Source organism: Vanessa tameamea, chromosome Z (assembly GCF_037043105.1).
Source record: "Vanessa tameamea isolate UH-Manoa-2023 chromosome Z, ilVanTame1 primary haplotype, whole genome shotgun sequence".
NCBI lineage: Eukaryota > Metazoa > Arthropoda > Insecta > Lepidoptera > Nymphalidae > Vanessa > Vanessa tameamea.
Genome location: NC_087341.1, coordinates 16,406,743 through 16,424,528, shown reverse-complemented (window position 1 = coordinate 16,424,528; position 17,786 = coordinate 16,406,743). Strand labels below are relative to the sequence as shown.

The 17,786-nt window shown below is 35.6% G+C and overlaps 1 protein-coding gene across 1 annotated transcript in view; it reads right to left on the bottom strand.

Annotated features, from left to right (window-relative positions):
* LOC113404110 (sensory neuron membrane protein 2-like) overlaps positions 1-17,786 on the bottom strand; it is a 79,541-nt gene that overhangs the window by 7,114 nt on the left and 54,641 nt on the right. The gene's annotated exons all lie outside the window — the stretch shown is intronic.

Below are 17,786 nucleotides of genomic sequence, written 5' to 3'. Positions count from 1 at the left end.
GAAATTAATATTTAAAGGTGTTACAATTCAGTTCTGGTTTCCTAACTCCTAACACTCGAGCCCGCCGGTTTATACATCAAATAAAATCAATGAGTATCAACGCGCCAAGTGACTTGACGACCAACCCTGGTTTCGTAACCGCGTAGGTAGCACTGCTGCATCAGAGCTAACTGACCGCACCGAATGCGCTAATCGCATGTAAATATGATTCGTTCCCGATAATATAACGCAGCATAAAATCTGACCATAAATTAAATTATTTGCATACAACGTCTCGTTTGTATCCGAAACAAAATAAATACGAATGAATATAAACAACAGAATGAAATCTTTATTTTATGTTTTAATTAACAAAACCGGCTTCTGTTAATGGCGATTGGCTTCCTGATTAGTTGTTATAAAGAAATAAGCAGTTTTATGATTATTTTATTAGCAATCGCTATTGATCAGCTACAGCCATTTAATTCTACGCGTAGTGTTTAAAAAACTTGTTTACTAAGTTCTAATTTTATAAATTTTATTGCTAAATGGCTCTTCGGTTATGATTTCTTTGAGATTTGTTTTATTTTTATTTTAGTAAAGCGATTAAGGAAATGGTTTCGTTTCAAGGGACCAAAGTCGCTAATATTCCCATTTCAAAACGTATATGTGCCCGCTGGTTTTTAAATTGTATGCTATTTATAAATTATTGTATTTATTATAAAAGAAGGTAACGAAATTTATAAATTTAAAGAGTCCAAAAGTCTTATACAGTATACCACTGTAGATGTACAGAAAAAGTCCTGCATGGGCGGATCAACAATGAAACACGTGGAATGATAATGACGACTGGCCGACGCTTGCCGCGCCGTTACGCAAAATAAAAACATTCGGATCCGATTCCATTAATATAACAGCGGATATCTTTGTGGTGTATATCTATATTTTCAGTGACAATGTCGTTTTAAACCCGGCCAATCATTTCAAATTTAAATAGGTATTTTCACATAATAGATACGGTTTGAAGTCGATTGTTAACTTCCCAGTATCTAGTTCGTCGGCCAATCGTCATTGTTTCTTAAACAAAATTGTTACTGATGATCAGTTTCAAAACATTTGAGGTTATTTCATGTGCTATATTTCGGTGCCAGTATTTTAATTGCGATGAAACGAGCCCCTTATGCCGCTTACTAGTTCACCTCCCATCATAAAACTTGGCCAAAGATACTGGTCATGTATGAAAACCGAGACACCGTTCTCAGCATATCAGACATATAAAAAAAAAATAAGTAAAATTGAAAAAGATATGAAATTAGCCATGACAGAAAGTTGTAGTGACAAAAATGAAAGATATAAAGAAAGATATCAAGATCTATTGAACGATAAGATGACAGCACCGTAGATGCTAAACCAATGTTGCGTAACAGTTACCCTTAAAGTAAATTCACAGAATATTATTTCGAAAGTGTATAACTATAGGTACGGGTGCACTCGCAGTGCGCTGGGGGCGCTCGATCGATACAGTCTGACCTTCATATCTCAACGAAGTATTTACACATCACGAGGTGCGTTTTGACGTTGACAAAAATAAGTAGATTCAGGATAACAAATCTCACTTCTCACCATCGACTACGCGTATAGGTTCATTCATATCGGTTCGCGTAATCTGCCTGAGGTATAGTGTCATGCTATATAATATATCGTAATTGTACACTTACGGTCCTTTGTCGAAATGAAATTGATCATTAATGTATTGCATCAGGACGAGACATTTAGCTGAGTGGATGGTTCATAACAAATCCATCCATTAATACGGGGGTCCATTAAGTCAAATTGACATAGCCTGCGTGACAGGGATTTCCGTCGAACATCGATATACTGTTAAGCCACGTTCCCACAAAAGCGAAGCTATATTCGCGATAAGGGCAAAAACGCAGCAACTACCCAAAGTTGCAAATAATAAAGTTAAAAATCGACTCAAAATCATGAAATTGCCGGTGTCGTGAGGGACTTAAAATAGTTACAACGCCAATGTTTTCAGTGGAAACGCACCTTAAGCCTCTCTGAATTTATATAACTTGTTGAATGTTCGCAATGCTTCTGACAAATCCAAATGAATTGGACCGAGCAATTAGTTGAAATAGGGGGTAGACGTTTGTTTATGTATATATCTATGAGATATACATAAACGAACAAACGAACCTTATTTATTTGCATTTTACGTTCGACTTTAAATTTCAAAGTCTAAGCCTGGAGCGGCCAAGAGGAAGTTTCGTTCCAACTTAAGTTACTGGACGAAATGAGGTGTGAACTTAAATAAGTTACAAAGATAATCTTTTAGTAATAAGGCTTTAGTGCTGCTTACATATTTATGAATTTATAAATTGCAAAGCTTTAAAACGAACCATAATTTAGTCGTATTCTTTAAGCCCATTTAGACCATTACGTAAATATGTATGTATATAGTATGTCAGTTGTGCTAGAGGTCGTTGTTCCGCCAGCCTCGGTTTCACGGCGCGAACGAAATAACAATCACATATTATATGTTTAAACATCGCGTTATTGTCCGATCCTAAAATTGTATATGATATATGGCTATCAACACACGAGTCAAACGTTATTTTATAACATCGCAGTCACAAGTAAGTAATGTGCCAATTTTTTCCGTAATTACCATGCGAGCTAGTGAGCTGTAAAGCGAAAGCCATGACATGCATTCTATCTACATAAGTCAGTTTACAACAGTGATAAACTGCGCCAGTTAAACTTAGCGGTTTAATTTGCTTAGGAATTTTGATTGACAAAGGTAAAATCGCGCTCGAACTTTTGGTATTGTTTTCTGCAAAAAGTAATTTAATTTAATCACTCAATGAATCGAATAATTATTTGAATATAATAATCGTGCTGATGAAGTAATCAAAATGTTACTAAAGTATTACTATTACCAGAAATTCATTTCTTGTCTTTGACGTCGTGCAACATTTCTCCGGTAAACGAGCATAACCGTTTTTCACAAACCGTCATTAAGTTATACCACGTAAATTATACCACGCTGTACTAGCGGTATATATAGTTATATTTACAATATTATTGGCTGGCAAACAAAGTCAAATGACTCTCTATAATATTTTTTTTTTAAATAATCGTTTACGGCGAATGTAAGGTGCACATTACACTTTTATTCAACCAATTGGAGTCTTCTCGAACTCGAAATAAGACCACGGGACGACCGCGCTCCAGAAAGAAAATCTAGCTGCGGTTACATGTAGATGCATAGGCCTAAATAAATATAAGCCTGCCGGCCCTGTTTTACAGATTTTGACCTCGTCTTTAACTCTTGAACTCCATGCACGAAGACATGTCATAAAAATGTGATTAAAAAACAGTATTTTGTAAATCCTCCAACAAACAAAATGGCGACGTGAAGTTTTAGCATTTTACCAACATTTTGTATTAAACATGTATGTATGTTACATTCGCGAAAAATAAATAAAGAAGTATCGCTTAAAACTTTTATCATCCAACGAATTGTATTTTAAACTGTCATACTTTACATTTTCAAATCGATTTTTCGTAATAAGTAAATACTTATGTATTAAATCATGGTTGACATTAGCTCCTTCCACATTTATGTATAATTTGATAGTTGTACATCCGTCTTAACTAGATGGGATGGGAGGGAAGCATGAGGGGGTATGCTTCCCCTCGCGACCCTCTTCACGCCCTCACGGTCGTGCGTACATAGAGAGTGCATGTAATCACTGTTCAATGTTTAGTGAGCATTAGTTGTGATATTTCAATATCAACAAAACAACCGTGACATGACACACATACTGCTACCAGCATAGTTTTTACGGTCCTAAGGTAATTACCGCGCGCAATTAATTGCTATTTATTTATGACTACAAACCGCGCACCGGGCGACCTATATTCAGCTATCCAGCAGTCCAGCGGCTGACCTCCAGTGGCTGAATTAATTAGCTATATTTGAGTGAGAGAAAGCAAACTTGCGATAACAACCCGTTTCTCTGAGCGCGTTTCAAATCGAACTTGCACTTATTGAAGATCCTCGAAACGGAATGGTCTTAGCAGAAATTAATATTAATTAGAATTATTATCTTTCGAAAAATTAAATGTCTCTTCTGAACAATTCTGCGTAGTATTTTTCATGTAACAATGGGCATAGATACGAGGCAGAAATAGGGCAAAGTTTATTTGAGCTTCCCTGTCAAGCTGTCCCGCCCGTCCCGCGCCAGTCACGCGGCCGTCCCGCGCCCGCCCCGCGCCCGTCCCGCGCCCGCCCCCACCGTCCCCCACCGTCTCCCACCGTCCCCGGCTATCGCCGGTGTGTTCGGCACGCATTAATTGCATCTCGACCATAATGCAATCCTTTGTCGCTTTTCAGACCCCCGACGATGTCATCTAACGGCTTTATAATTTGTATAATACGTTGTAATTATTGTAAAACCAGTTCTTCAATCAATACTTCATTTGTATTGAACATATTGCATATAAATATTGCAAATAATACATGAATCGAATACTTAACGATTATATTTATGTGTGTTGTGTGGATGACGGCACGCAACTTGATTTTCTATTTATATGATCTTGAAACTAGCTCCTATAAGAGTTGACTAGTCGAATTTCGAGAAAATTTTACCATAATAATAAACATAAGAATTAGCATGTTACGAACATTTTTTTCGCTAAATATTTTATTGATAACATTAAAGCTTTTCAATAGTCACGGAAAAAATAAAATTATTTGACAAAAAGAGAAGTTTACGGTGACAACTCTATTGTCATCGTAAACTTCACTTCACTACATGGTGAGTGGGTTGCGCTTGCACCAGTCCCATCCGTAAGTCCTATCCATGATGTAGAATTCCTTCATCTTTTTCAAGTCTCTGATAAATATTCATTTGCTGGCTCTTATGTCATTTCTTGACTAAAATTCAATACCACTTTAATGCTCCGACAATAGCCACGCAAGTTACATCACAATAATTACAGTCAATTCCATATTATATTGTATGTCACTATAATATGTGCGAGAACGAAATACTTTTTAAATAAAATAACTTTTATTAACCTTTTAAAGAAAAACTTTCTCATTAACCAATCAGTGATTGTACTTATAAGTGGCCCTAAAATATTATTCAACATCCATTTCTAGTATAAACCCGTAGACACGTAGAGGTAACCTTCCAAAATGCGCGCATCTTGCGAGGCAACAACGACAGGACGACCGGGAGCCAACGCCCACTGCGTTCATAACGCTGGTTACACGTCTCACACATACTGGGTTAGGTTCCACACTCTTGCGCCTTCCGCTGGCGGAAACGACGATCCAAAACAAGTACTACGAACAGGAGACCTCTTCCTCTTATCTACTACGTCTTTAGTCCCCTCAAAATGGACTTTATTTAGCGGTCACGAAGGGTCACATTTCAAAGCGATGTCTAGTGAAGCTCGCGCCTGGTGAAGCCCTACTTAAGTGAGGCTAACACATTAAGAATTAAGAAATAATAAATAAAAAAAATATTTTAATATTACATTGTTTTTGTTGTTATGTTTATGTTGTTATGTTTATGGGAAATTTAAGTTTTGTATATACGTACTTGTTTGAAAATATTTTTAGATAAAAGTAATTTGTTGATCCTATCAGTTTTTTGTATATTAACACTATCACACATACTGGTAGCAGTATGCAGTACGTCCAGCAGATGGAACTCATCCAGAAACGTAAACAGAAAATGGGAGTACACTGTGAGGAGTAGGTCTAAAGAGCCAATGTATCGGTTGGGCGCAAATTGAATTCGGATTGACCGAGATTTTTCCGTCGAGTTTAGCGAGGACACTGGATACTTACGTGTGACGTCACGACGGACCCTTTGAGGATTCCGTGGCTCTTGATGCATGAATATTAAAAATATACCGTAGAAAATGTCCTTTATTGAAAAATTGTGAAAAGAACAGTATGTTGTGCGACGGAAACATCGATCTGTTAATCGATATGCATCAATGCATTACTGTGTGAGATTCAAGCAAATATATTTATCATAACGATGCGTATAATTTTATTATTTACATTAATTTACATTAGCCATTATATATTCACTCTTAAATATATTGATATACCTACTTAATAATTTTGATATAAAAACGTAAAATATTTAAGTATATTTTAATTTATGTAAAAAAGTTATTACTAAAAAAAATTAAAGAAATAAATACAAAATACAGGGTTATTGGTAATTCGACGTATTCCCGATAGGAGGTGATAGGGGTGACTATTTGCTATAATTTTAGCCCCCATATGCATAATGCAAAAGTGAACCATTTTTGAGTTATCACGTTTTTTAGATTTTTTCAAAATAAGTCAAAATTGCAACTTCAAAAATTAAAAAAAAAAAAAACATTATGAAACTTGTTCGGCAGATTATTTTAATTAGCTTTCCGTAAATGTATGAAAACTAGGAATTTATTTCAAAGCAACCGAAATAAAATGATCAGAAAGGACGCTGGTGGAAATTCGTATTCGAACATGACCAAATTCGTACTAAAGGTCGCTCTTTAAAATTCCCCCAAAATTTATTTAAAATAATAACCAATGTAAAAAAACTTACTTATTTACTTAACTTACTTACTTAATACAAATTTAAAATACAATTTAGATACATAAACAGTTCAGTAGCTAAGTTACAATTAAGATATTTTGTATTATCATTTTAATCCTGTCTTATCATTTTAATCCTGCGCGAAGTTCATACTTGTAGCGGTTTCGAAACGTCGAGAACTATAAAGTCTACAAAGATGTGGGCCGGCTCCGCAGTGAGTGAAATAGGCTGTTAAAGTTTGTTCAGAACGTAAAAATATTATTTTTTTTTTTTTTCACGCTGACGAAGCTTCGGGCAAACGTGAAGCGTAGTACACTATTCCATACAAAATTGATTCCGCATATATCGTTAAAGCTCTCGCGCTAATACTGTAACTGTCATCACAATAATTTTGGTGCAACCAAAATCTTATATTCATTGATGAAACGCAGTGTATCAATTGTATAAGTGGGTTCAGTGAGCGCGACCTAAAAATGAATTGCAATTATAATTACAGATAACATTATTGTTAAACAATGAAATCGTATTCTAGCTCAGCGGCTGCTCGAAACGGAATTAAATTATTTAGACGAACGTTTCCGAGTAATAGTGAAAAGAAGTGTCGGGGCTCGCGACCCCGAGTCGCAGATTTGTTAAATTGTTTTCCTCGACGTTATTTAGATTTCCGGACCAACTAGACTTTATCACACATACTCCAGCTCCAGAACAGTCGGCAGCTTGATCGCACTGCTGCGATCTGCGATTTTTCAAAAAAACAACTAAAATAAAATTTTAATAACAGATACTTTATTAAAATGTTGTTTTAGTAGTTTATATGCGGTGCCCGCCAGAGGATCTATATGCACCTCGCTAGGGTCGGTGATTGGCTCACTCGCGCATCAAACCGTAACACACGCCAATATAGAGTAGTGATTCATTACATATGTTAACAGACTATGAATTTCCCACTGAAGGGCCCTGTCTCCCTTTTAGGAAAGGTTTGGAGCATATTCCACTACGCTGCTCCAATGCGGGTTGGTGGAATACACATGTGGCAGAATTTCGTTAAAATTAGACACATGCAGGATTCTTCACGATGTTTTCAATTTAAAAAACAAATTAAGCACATGAAAATTCAGTGGTGCTTGCCTGGGTTTGAACCCGCAATCATCGGTTAAGATGCATGCGTTCTAGCCACTGGGCCATCTCGGCTCAGAGTAGTGATGTTTGGCGATAATTGATGAGAGAGTGGTTACGCCCAGACTGTATTAGGTATTGAATGTACCACGGTCATGTTCCTCGAACACATCCATTTACATTTGGTTTTAATACTGAAGCTAAAAGTGCAATTAAAATATATCTCGACTGTCACATTACGTTCGAAAATTAGCCATCGATGCAGATAGCCCTTTGCGGAGTAATATTTGTTTTACCAGAACATTGCGTTTGTTAAAATTGCGCTCTAATTAAGCACCGGCAGCGGGACTCGTGGCTCGGTCGATTGCGTTCACGATTCAATCGTTTTTAAATGACTGACGTTTGTAAGGTTAAATTTTTGCCTGCTCTCATCGGCATTTTGTCTATGTGCAGTCCGTAATTGTACGCTCTATTCGTTGCGATATTTACAAAACGAAAAATTGTTAATGCTTCGGAGCTTCGAAGTCAATTTTGACAAAGTTTAAAACTACGTCAGACGTATATTTAATATATAGGTATTTGTAATGTAGAATTTGGTATTACGGCACAGTTACTGGTAATTGTAATAATACTGTTTTAATAGTTAGCACACACTTATAAGCAGTTCTAACCCCAGATATTAATTTCGTAATGCTATGTTCCTTACAGACACGATGCCGGTACATCTTAAAGGTCCTCGTATAGTACACCCGATCTCATTAGTGGCCATAAGAACATTTTAAATTTTTAATGCCAAGGCTTTTCTGTGGTGGTATCTTAAACGCGATACAGTTGTCCTAACGGCTTTCCAGCAATACTGTCGAGAGTCTTCGATTTTCACTCCAAAGAGGATCAATTTTACTTATTTTCCATTTCCATCGGTACAAGACAGTAATATAGAAGCAGTACGGTGCGGTACTCTAAGTCTTAAAGGCTTACGCCGCAACGTAGGTAACAGCTTGTTATTTGATTTACTATTCACACTTCATAAGCTGTCCGAGGGTAGCAACTTAAGCATCGAGTCTTCGCGGAAAATGTGATTCGTTAATCAGATATAACTCTTTAAATAATCTTTATGAAGTTGGCCTATTTTAGTTATATGTGTATTTGGAATAATCTTATAGTCTTAAATGAATTTATATACTCTATATGGACATTAATATACTATAATTACATATTACCTAAAACTTATTATACAAAGTACTGAATGTGTATCACAGTCGGTTAAACGTTTTGTGCAGCTTGAAGTAATAACAACGGTTACAACCATGTTATTAATTAGAAACGACTATCGAGTCCCGTTTTTTGATTGAATTAAATCTTATCAGAAACTAAAATCTCATTTTAAAAACATACAGCTCAGGGGAGATAACGTCTAAGTAGTCGCGGTTGGTGGCGCTGGTGCTGTGAGGAATGGTTAATATTTCTAACGGTACCGATGTCCGTCAAGTGGACTATTTGCCAATCTGCTCACCAATAACATAGAGGAATATAGGTAATAAAAAAGCATGCAACGACAACTATTAACGATTAAGAATTAATTGTGGTTGTTGTTGTCTCTTGTTCGACATGAAGTGGGTTTAATATGAGTTAAAACAATGAATTGAAAATCAAAACATTTCATTAAAAATATCGCGAAACATGAAACAAATAATGAAATATATTCGATCACTCATAATATGATATTATACGGTAAACAATATGAACTAACGGACGTATTTAAATTATAATTTTAGTATTACTCCTGTACTTGAGGACTACAGGACTACGGGCTAGAAATAGAGCCTGTATCGATCTATAAGGATAGAACAAAGAACTCGCTGGATGTTTTATCGGGGCTCTGACGGATACTCATATGCACCGTGGAACAGTGGGGCTGGAGGAATATCGCTATTCATTGAATCATTCATCGAATAATATTATATTAGGAAATATAAGAAAATTTTAATTGGCTAGTGTAATATTTTTGTTTTAAATAAATTTATTGATTTTCATTTAGCGAACATGAAGTATGTTGGATACTAATACCGATGTGTGTCCTATTGGGTCGGTCATTACCTTTGTTGACCGACGACGGAGCCTTAACGTTCCAGAATCATCAATCATTTAATACTTCTTGAAGTTAACTTTATAGTTGCCGAGTACTTAGCCTAGTTTTGCTATTTCATTCATTTGCTTGTTAACTAAACTGCAGCAAATGTAATTATTGGGTATGAGTGGAACGTGTTGGGCTAATCTAAATGCGTTTATTTATTTAGTAATGACATTGTTTATTTGTTTAATAAAGTCCTAGGTCTTTTAAGAACATTAACTTTACCCTCATTATAACATAGTAAGTATTATCGTTAAGCGATCTCTTCGTACGTATTTTGCTAAAACGTGTGGCTGACGAATTTTAAAACGTGATGGATAGCCTTAATGAATATAGATATTATTTATTTAAATATGTAATGCAAATGAATTAAATTAAAGTCATAATTATATTTTTTATCTACACATATACAAATAATTAAATAGGTATTATATACGGCAGATAGATAGATACGGCTTTGTCATGTTTTAAAGATAAAGATATCGTGTATCAGTTATAGATGTGGCAAAGGTCGCTTTTCATAAGATTTATCTCTTAAAAGAATGCAATACGACCACGCTACACGGCGCGCCCCAATCCGCCCAAAATAAAAAAAAAATAAAGTAATAAGGAACTTCCATATAAATCGGATCCGATATTTGCGTGATTCCGAAAAATACAAGCAAACAGAACTGACCTATATTTCTGTTTTATGGAACTCGAATATCGATTATTGATGAATGTAGAATATTACTTGTCTATTTTATATAACTGACACGTTCATGTTTCGCCGCCAGACGTTTCGTTTTTATTAACATTCAATATTTCCCGAAAAGAAAAACCGCGGGAACAGAACGATCGCTTTAAAAAACGCTTATCTTAAGAAATACATTTTTTACACTCGTTTTAAAGGAATCTCCCGGTGACTGCTCGTACAGTCCTTTCACAAGCATAATATATACCTACGTTACTTTATACCGATAACCAACCCACGGAGCGACGCCTACAGAGTCAAGCTGTACTCTTTATGGATTAAGTATTTGTTATTGTTGTAGTGGAGGGCTTGTTCCAATTATTTCTACAACAATAATCAGCATTATAATACAAACTACACTCCTAGAAGCTATTAAAATATTCATAACGATGCTAATTCATTGAAATGTTCATGATGCAGTTCCTATACCGATTGATTTAAAGTAATGTATGTACAGATATTATACTTGCGACCCATTTTCACTCGGGATTATTAATGAAGAAAATGCGATGTGTTTCTAGTTGTGGATTCACTTGGTGGTTGGGCTCTGTGCAAGACTCACGTAGTCTTGGTAGGAACCGTCCACTCATCAAATATTCTGCCACCGAAGAGCGATACTCCGTATCCGTCTTGCGGTTTGAATGGAGAGTTAGCCAATGTAACAACAAGCACACGAGAATAACCTCTTTGTTCCCAAGGGTGGTGGCGCTTTGGTGTTGTAAGGAGTGGTTGATATTTCCTACGGCCCCACTGGCATCGCTATTTGCTACAAATTATTTACAAATTATATAATATATAAATCTTCATCGTACATCGCTCTTTCTATCTGCGAAAATCGCCAAAAGTCAGCGGTGATTCCACCAGAGACAGATATTTAATTTTTTAATTATATAATTGTTATCGATAATATATGCAGGCGGCGCATAGTGATGTCATAAAGTGAATTGAATTAAAATATTTGGTAGCGCAGCGAATTAATTTTTGAATAATAAAATAAACTCGACTAAAGCAGCTCGGGTGCGGAAATACAAAATAAGTAGCAACGAAGAAAATCATGGAATTTTTTATTTCCAGGTGTTGCTCCGCCGTCAAAGTGAACGTTGTTAGCTTTCTTCTTTGAATTGAAATAAGATCACGACGGGAGTTTGTATTTATAAAAATAATTTAGAAAGTGACTGCGGAGTGGCTTTCGGTATAATTTAAATTTAGAAAATATACAGGCACTAGGACCCATAGACACAGAGGTTACATGAGAATTATATTGTCTGGATTGAGAGCCTCAAAAATGATATGCGAACATTCGATAGTTGATCGAAATGGTCGTAACCAGGACAGATATTTCACTCCTAATGGAGAGGTGATCCATCTGCGGCGATGACAACCCACGTGTCGCCATTATCCGACGTGTCCGTAACGAAAAAGGACGTCTGAATTACCGCTGCAAATTATTTCATCAATATAAATCAACGAAGCCGAAAAAGTGAGTCTCTAATTTGAACTTGCATCGCATTCGACGCAATGAAAGGCTCAGCGGGTCAAGTTCGGGGGGCGGGTGGCGCTGGTGGGGTCGCTCGATGAGGACCGGACGGGGGGTGCACCCCGGGACCCCACATACGTTGTTGCGTCTAACTATCTTGTAATTTTAAAACTGTAAAGCATAAAATAGTCGAATGAAATATTTGTTATGTATTCTGTCATATGCTTCAAGACCTCGATGTGGAGGAACGGGTTCTTATGCAATAATTAAGCTATTATATAAAAAATTAAAAAATTATATAAAAAAATGTTTATTTTCTAATTATACGTCAACCTTGTCTTGACCTGTATAAAATAATAATATAGAACATTACATTCGTTAACAGTATTTCTTGTTTCACAGTCGCCTATCTAATGGAAATCCAATAAAATAATACAACTGGTTCTCATTGGTATTCTGAGAAATATTTAATTATTTTAGCGTTTTGTCTTAGAGTATTGTTGCCACGGAGGGAGTAGGTATCTAGATATACAGGCTAGACTTCTAATCAAACCGCCTACTACAAATATCGACTGTTCATTAACATCAGTAAAAGGTCGGATATTTGAGATGCGATCAAAAATCTATGACCGAAATATAAAATTTGCGTAAATTGAATCGCACGGCAGCATCAATTAGTGCGCGTTATTGTTCCGCTGTATTGCGCACCCCAGGTAAGATTGAATTGAGCGCGTGGCGTCTATTATCTGGAAATAACGTTTCAAGGAGTTGCACAACTTTATTAATTTTACCTCTGACGATTTGCATCGAGCGTTTCGATTGTATTATTGGAGATCAGAGTGCGTTTAAAATGTTTGTGTCTTGTATTTATATCAACGCAGAGAGAGAGCGAAGGCCTTCATCGGTTAGAGCTAATAGGCTTGCGCGGTACTCGAAGTACGAGTAAAACTTTTCCGCGCTCGCTGTGCTATTTCCGTGTATATTCTACAGGTGAAATTTGTAGGCGAAGTATTCTGCCTTCAAAATCAATACAATAATGCAATCGGATTATGAGGGCGAGTAGAGTGCACCTTTTATAACTTACTCACTATGTGTGTGTGTGTGTGTGTTTATAGTATGTCGTCGTTTGAAAAGGCAGCCGTGACTTGACGATTCATGAAAAGTCTAATGATTAAACCATAGTTACTACTTTGGGAGGTCAGTTATCAAGACGGCCCTAGTGCATTAGACAAGCAAGCTATACCGCGCTAGTGGATATCGTTAGGGCCTCTAGTTTGTAATTTAGCTGTCTCACGTCACGCTTCATATTGTAACAGCAATATACAATATTGCCACTTGATAGAATAATTGACCGATGCAAACTGAAACTTGCCGCAACACTGCGCTATTAAATTATTAACAAGGGATGATGATTATATACTACTATAAACTGTCGATTACTCGTTTGTTGAAGTATTGAAGTAAGACCAGAATGTCTCGAGTGTGTAAAACTTTTATCGTTTAATGAAGATTTATGAAATACCAAAAACGAAATAAGCGCTGATGGTTTATTCCCCTTCATTCGTTGCGGCCTTCAAGCCGACCTTTGATTTACAAATCTAAATAAACTTATATACTATATTTCAAATTGTTCATGGAGTGCTGCAAGACATTGTAATTAAATTTATATAAGAATAAACCGCGATAACGAAAAACAAAATAATAAAGATCGCTGAAACGGTTGCGAAAGACGTAACGCAATTTTGACGTGTCACAGAATGTTGTCGGTGGGATTTAGATGGAAACTAAGCAGATTAGGACAAAGTCGGTTTGAAAAATGAATTTCTCATAAACTTGCTAGAGTTCAGACTACGCCGACGCGTCGATGTAAATGTTCCGATTTACATCGAGGTAAACCTACGCACGACTGAAGTCGCGTATAAGAAATACAATGTTATATAAATGTGTCTAAAATTAAAATCGAATAACGTCTTCTACCAACTTTGTATAACAACGTTCCTATAGTCAAGAACAGGCAAGAAACTGTTTTTAAATCATACCAGTACAATATAAATTTATGTAACTCAATACGTCGTTGTTTAGTGGTTGCGGGTGCAGATCTTGAGATCTTGGCTTCGCTTATATATTCCAACCACAATAGAACAAAAGCAAAATAAACACATTTGACATCGTTTGACTCGATATCATTGGTCGAGATTTTGATCATCTCTGATATACATTATGGATTCACGGAAAACTACACCTTGAGTATCGGCGAAGTATGAAAGTACATTTAAAGTGAATATACAAGTTAGTTGTGGATGAGAATAGTGTATATTGTATCAAGATATATCTTAACAAGAACCTTCTCTACTCTGTGGTACAAAATATGGTAGAGCTGTAAGGAAATCAAATGGAATAAGTAAATCTAAGATTTTTTATCTCGATTGGCTATGTTGTATTGGAATTGCTTGGGCTATAAAAGTACATTTGTTTTTGCGCACAAACTTTTGAATTATATCTCCTAGCTGTTTAAGTGAGTGCTCTAGTAAAAAGTGCGAGGTAATCGTATATATATACTACTCAGATATATTTTGTTGTATTTGTCCGACTTCAGTTTGTAAAATGATAGAGAAAAAGGAGACTCGTTTGATTTTCTACTATAAGTTATTAATATAACGTTCCGCGAATAAGATGACTATTTCTCTGTCTCTGAAGTCGATACTCTTGCTAGATATGACTAATTAATCTTTACTTTGATGTTTGTAACAAAGTGTATTCCTAGAAGTATAATTTCCTACGCCAACATAAATTCTACAATCGACAGCCCATCAACTCTAATACAGGACATTGGAGCTTGGAATTATAGTGCATTGAAACTCACACGGGAAAAAATGTAATTAAAATAAAATATAGGTTATTGTTTTATTTCTCAAACTAACATTCTTAACCTGTTTCGTCAAAATTTATGTCTGTTAGTAAAATTTAGAACTTTAGTTATTTATGAACTGTACCTAATAATATTTATACTTTATTTACTACAGCACATTGCTTAAAAAATTACCAGTTCATGTTTAACTTCAACATTCACCGGGTGGCTGGTTGGTTCAGTAAAGAAAACTATACACGGTGGCTCATTAATATTAATTAGTAAACATTTAACAGTAAATACCTAAGGGCTGTAGTGAGCTTTACTGTTGAACTAACTATTGAAACGTAGACCCGGATTGTCGTTATTGTAATCATATACGGAACGTATGCGTACAGAGTCATATGAATACTTTGTAAATTATTTGGAGGAAGTATTAATAAAATTATCTGAGAACGATATTCTTATATGAAAACGTAACAAGAAATTTTTGTCTGCCTGTCTTGTCTAATGTCAAACGCGATCGCTTCCACATTGTAATAGTAGTCCATTGTCGATGCAGCCAGTAATTGTCAGACGAAACGTTTTATCTGAGGTATTTTATTTCAATCAATAAATCAATCTTTTATACTGAATTGATAATTTTATTATATCTTTATTACATGGAAAGGTTTACGAAAAACAGATGGAACTCCAAACTTGGCCAAAAATTAATTCAGAACCAACAAGTCGCATGTGACAACAGCCTTAAGTGTGTTCATAGTATGAATGTTATAAGATGATATCTATATTGAAACACAGGCACCTTTAACGGTCAAAAATAGTCTTCACTCCGCTTTATCATAAGTTCACGCGGAAATCCGGATGGAATCAAATAATAAACGGTTACTCATGTAGGACATACCCCTGACCCCGTTGCTACTTACTCACCCATAGACTTCACTTTATAAAAAAGTTATACCTCCTACTAAAAAATTGCTTCAAACCAGAACGTAATGTTGTAACCGAAATGTACATTTAAATGCGTCAATATTATTGCAACGGTTAGGTTCAGGTAGTCCAACCCAGTGAGAGAGAGCGGTACTTGAAATAGTAATGAATTTTGACCTTAGCTTCAATTGTGACGAGCACAAATATTCAACTCAATATAAAATGATATGAAATAAAACAAATGTCTTGTCAGAGTAGCGGCCGTCGTATGTAAACATTGCAGGCTTCCTTGACATTACAGACTTACTTTTGTGGAAACCTTGGGCATAGGTTGCGATGTTATCTGCTCGTCTCCGACTACCTCAGCTCATGTTGCTCAGAAACTAATTAAAGTAGCAGGGTTTGATTCCGTCTATTCGTGCAAAGAAAATAAGTATTAGGTATGCGTATTATAAGGCCGTTTTACACATAGATTTGCAAAGTTCAAAAATCAAGGAAATTCTAGTTATATAATGTAATATTTAATTTCAACGTCTCGAGGTTGTATGAGATACGAGTTCAAAGTTGACGCGACGCCGCCGCGGCCACTCGAGGCGGTGGTATTGATTTCATGACAAATGTATGGCAGTCGTTCGATATTTTTGCACCTGCATAATATATTAATATTCTTATAGTATTATTTCGTTATTTTGTGTGAAAAACAACGAAAATTAAAAATAAAACAATTCTGAAAATATAAACTATTTTGTTAAATAAAAAGTTACAAATTCAAATATCAGCACATTATAAGTATGCCCATGTCTAATTTCAGGAGAGTCTGAAGCAAATTACGCTATTCTTTGATCGGAAGATGTATTGGCTGAATGTAAAACAGGCTGCTGATTGAACGGCGCCGCTTAGTACAAAGCCTAGGCAGCTTGTGGAATGGCTCATTAAGCTTGTCGTGGGCCGCTCCGTGGACTCTCTGTTACGGATGCTAAGTCGTTTCCAGGCTGATTACTAATGGTTAACATTATATTTTCAACTTCTGTCTAGCGGACACTCTATACCGGAAGCGGACGGGCAATGAGCTCAGGATTTACTGCATTTGATAGAATATCTTGAAGGACAAAGGACAGGAAACACAGTCCGGTTTCTAAGAACTTTATCTTTACTTTTCTCAGCGTTTTAAACGTGGAAAATCTCTTCACAAAGGAATCTTCCGATCTTGCGCTGCTTTGCTTTTCCTGATATATTTTATTTTTATTATATTATTTTCATAAACAACCTGAGCGTGTTTTATCGCTTTGTGTTTGTGTTTTGCTTAATATTATGACTATCAATATCTTTTCCCCAAAATATCTGTTTTTTTTCTTTCACCTTTTCTTTGAGTGACATGATATATTTCTCGCCCATTACATGGCTCTATATTACAATTTAATATGTAGCTTATCATTCAAAGGTTTTAGTTAAGATTTTTATTTTTATACGTTTCATCTTTTTAATAAAAATGTTCGCAACACACTTGTTTTGTTGAAACGAATTTTTAAGAAACACAGACAGGAACATTTATTCATTATGCATTCTGAACAAAATACAAGAATAACAAGAAAATTTCATTCGAACATGAATTTCCACGAATACGCACAAACGACCGGTGCGACGGGTCGTCGTAAGTAATATGTCATTGACAACAGGTGTCGTATGAATATTAATTAAATATCATTAACCTTAAGAAACCGATGACCGACAGAATCGAATTAAAGGTCATATAAATTAGATAATATACAAAATTTTAAGTTTTAAAAAATATATATTCATAACTCAATAAAGTATTATTTTATCAATAATATTTTTGTTAAATTATGCAACATTCCAACTCATTAAGATATATTTAAGATGCACTCACAAGGTTGAGCGCCGCCTCCGTGAAAATCAATAATTCTATTTCAATCCTAGTGCAAAAGTGC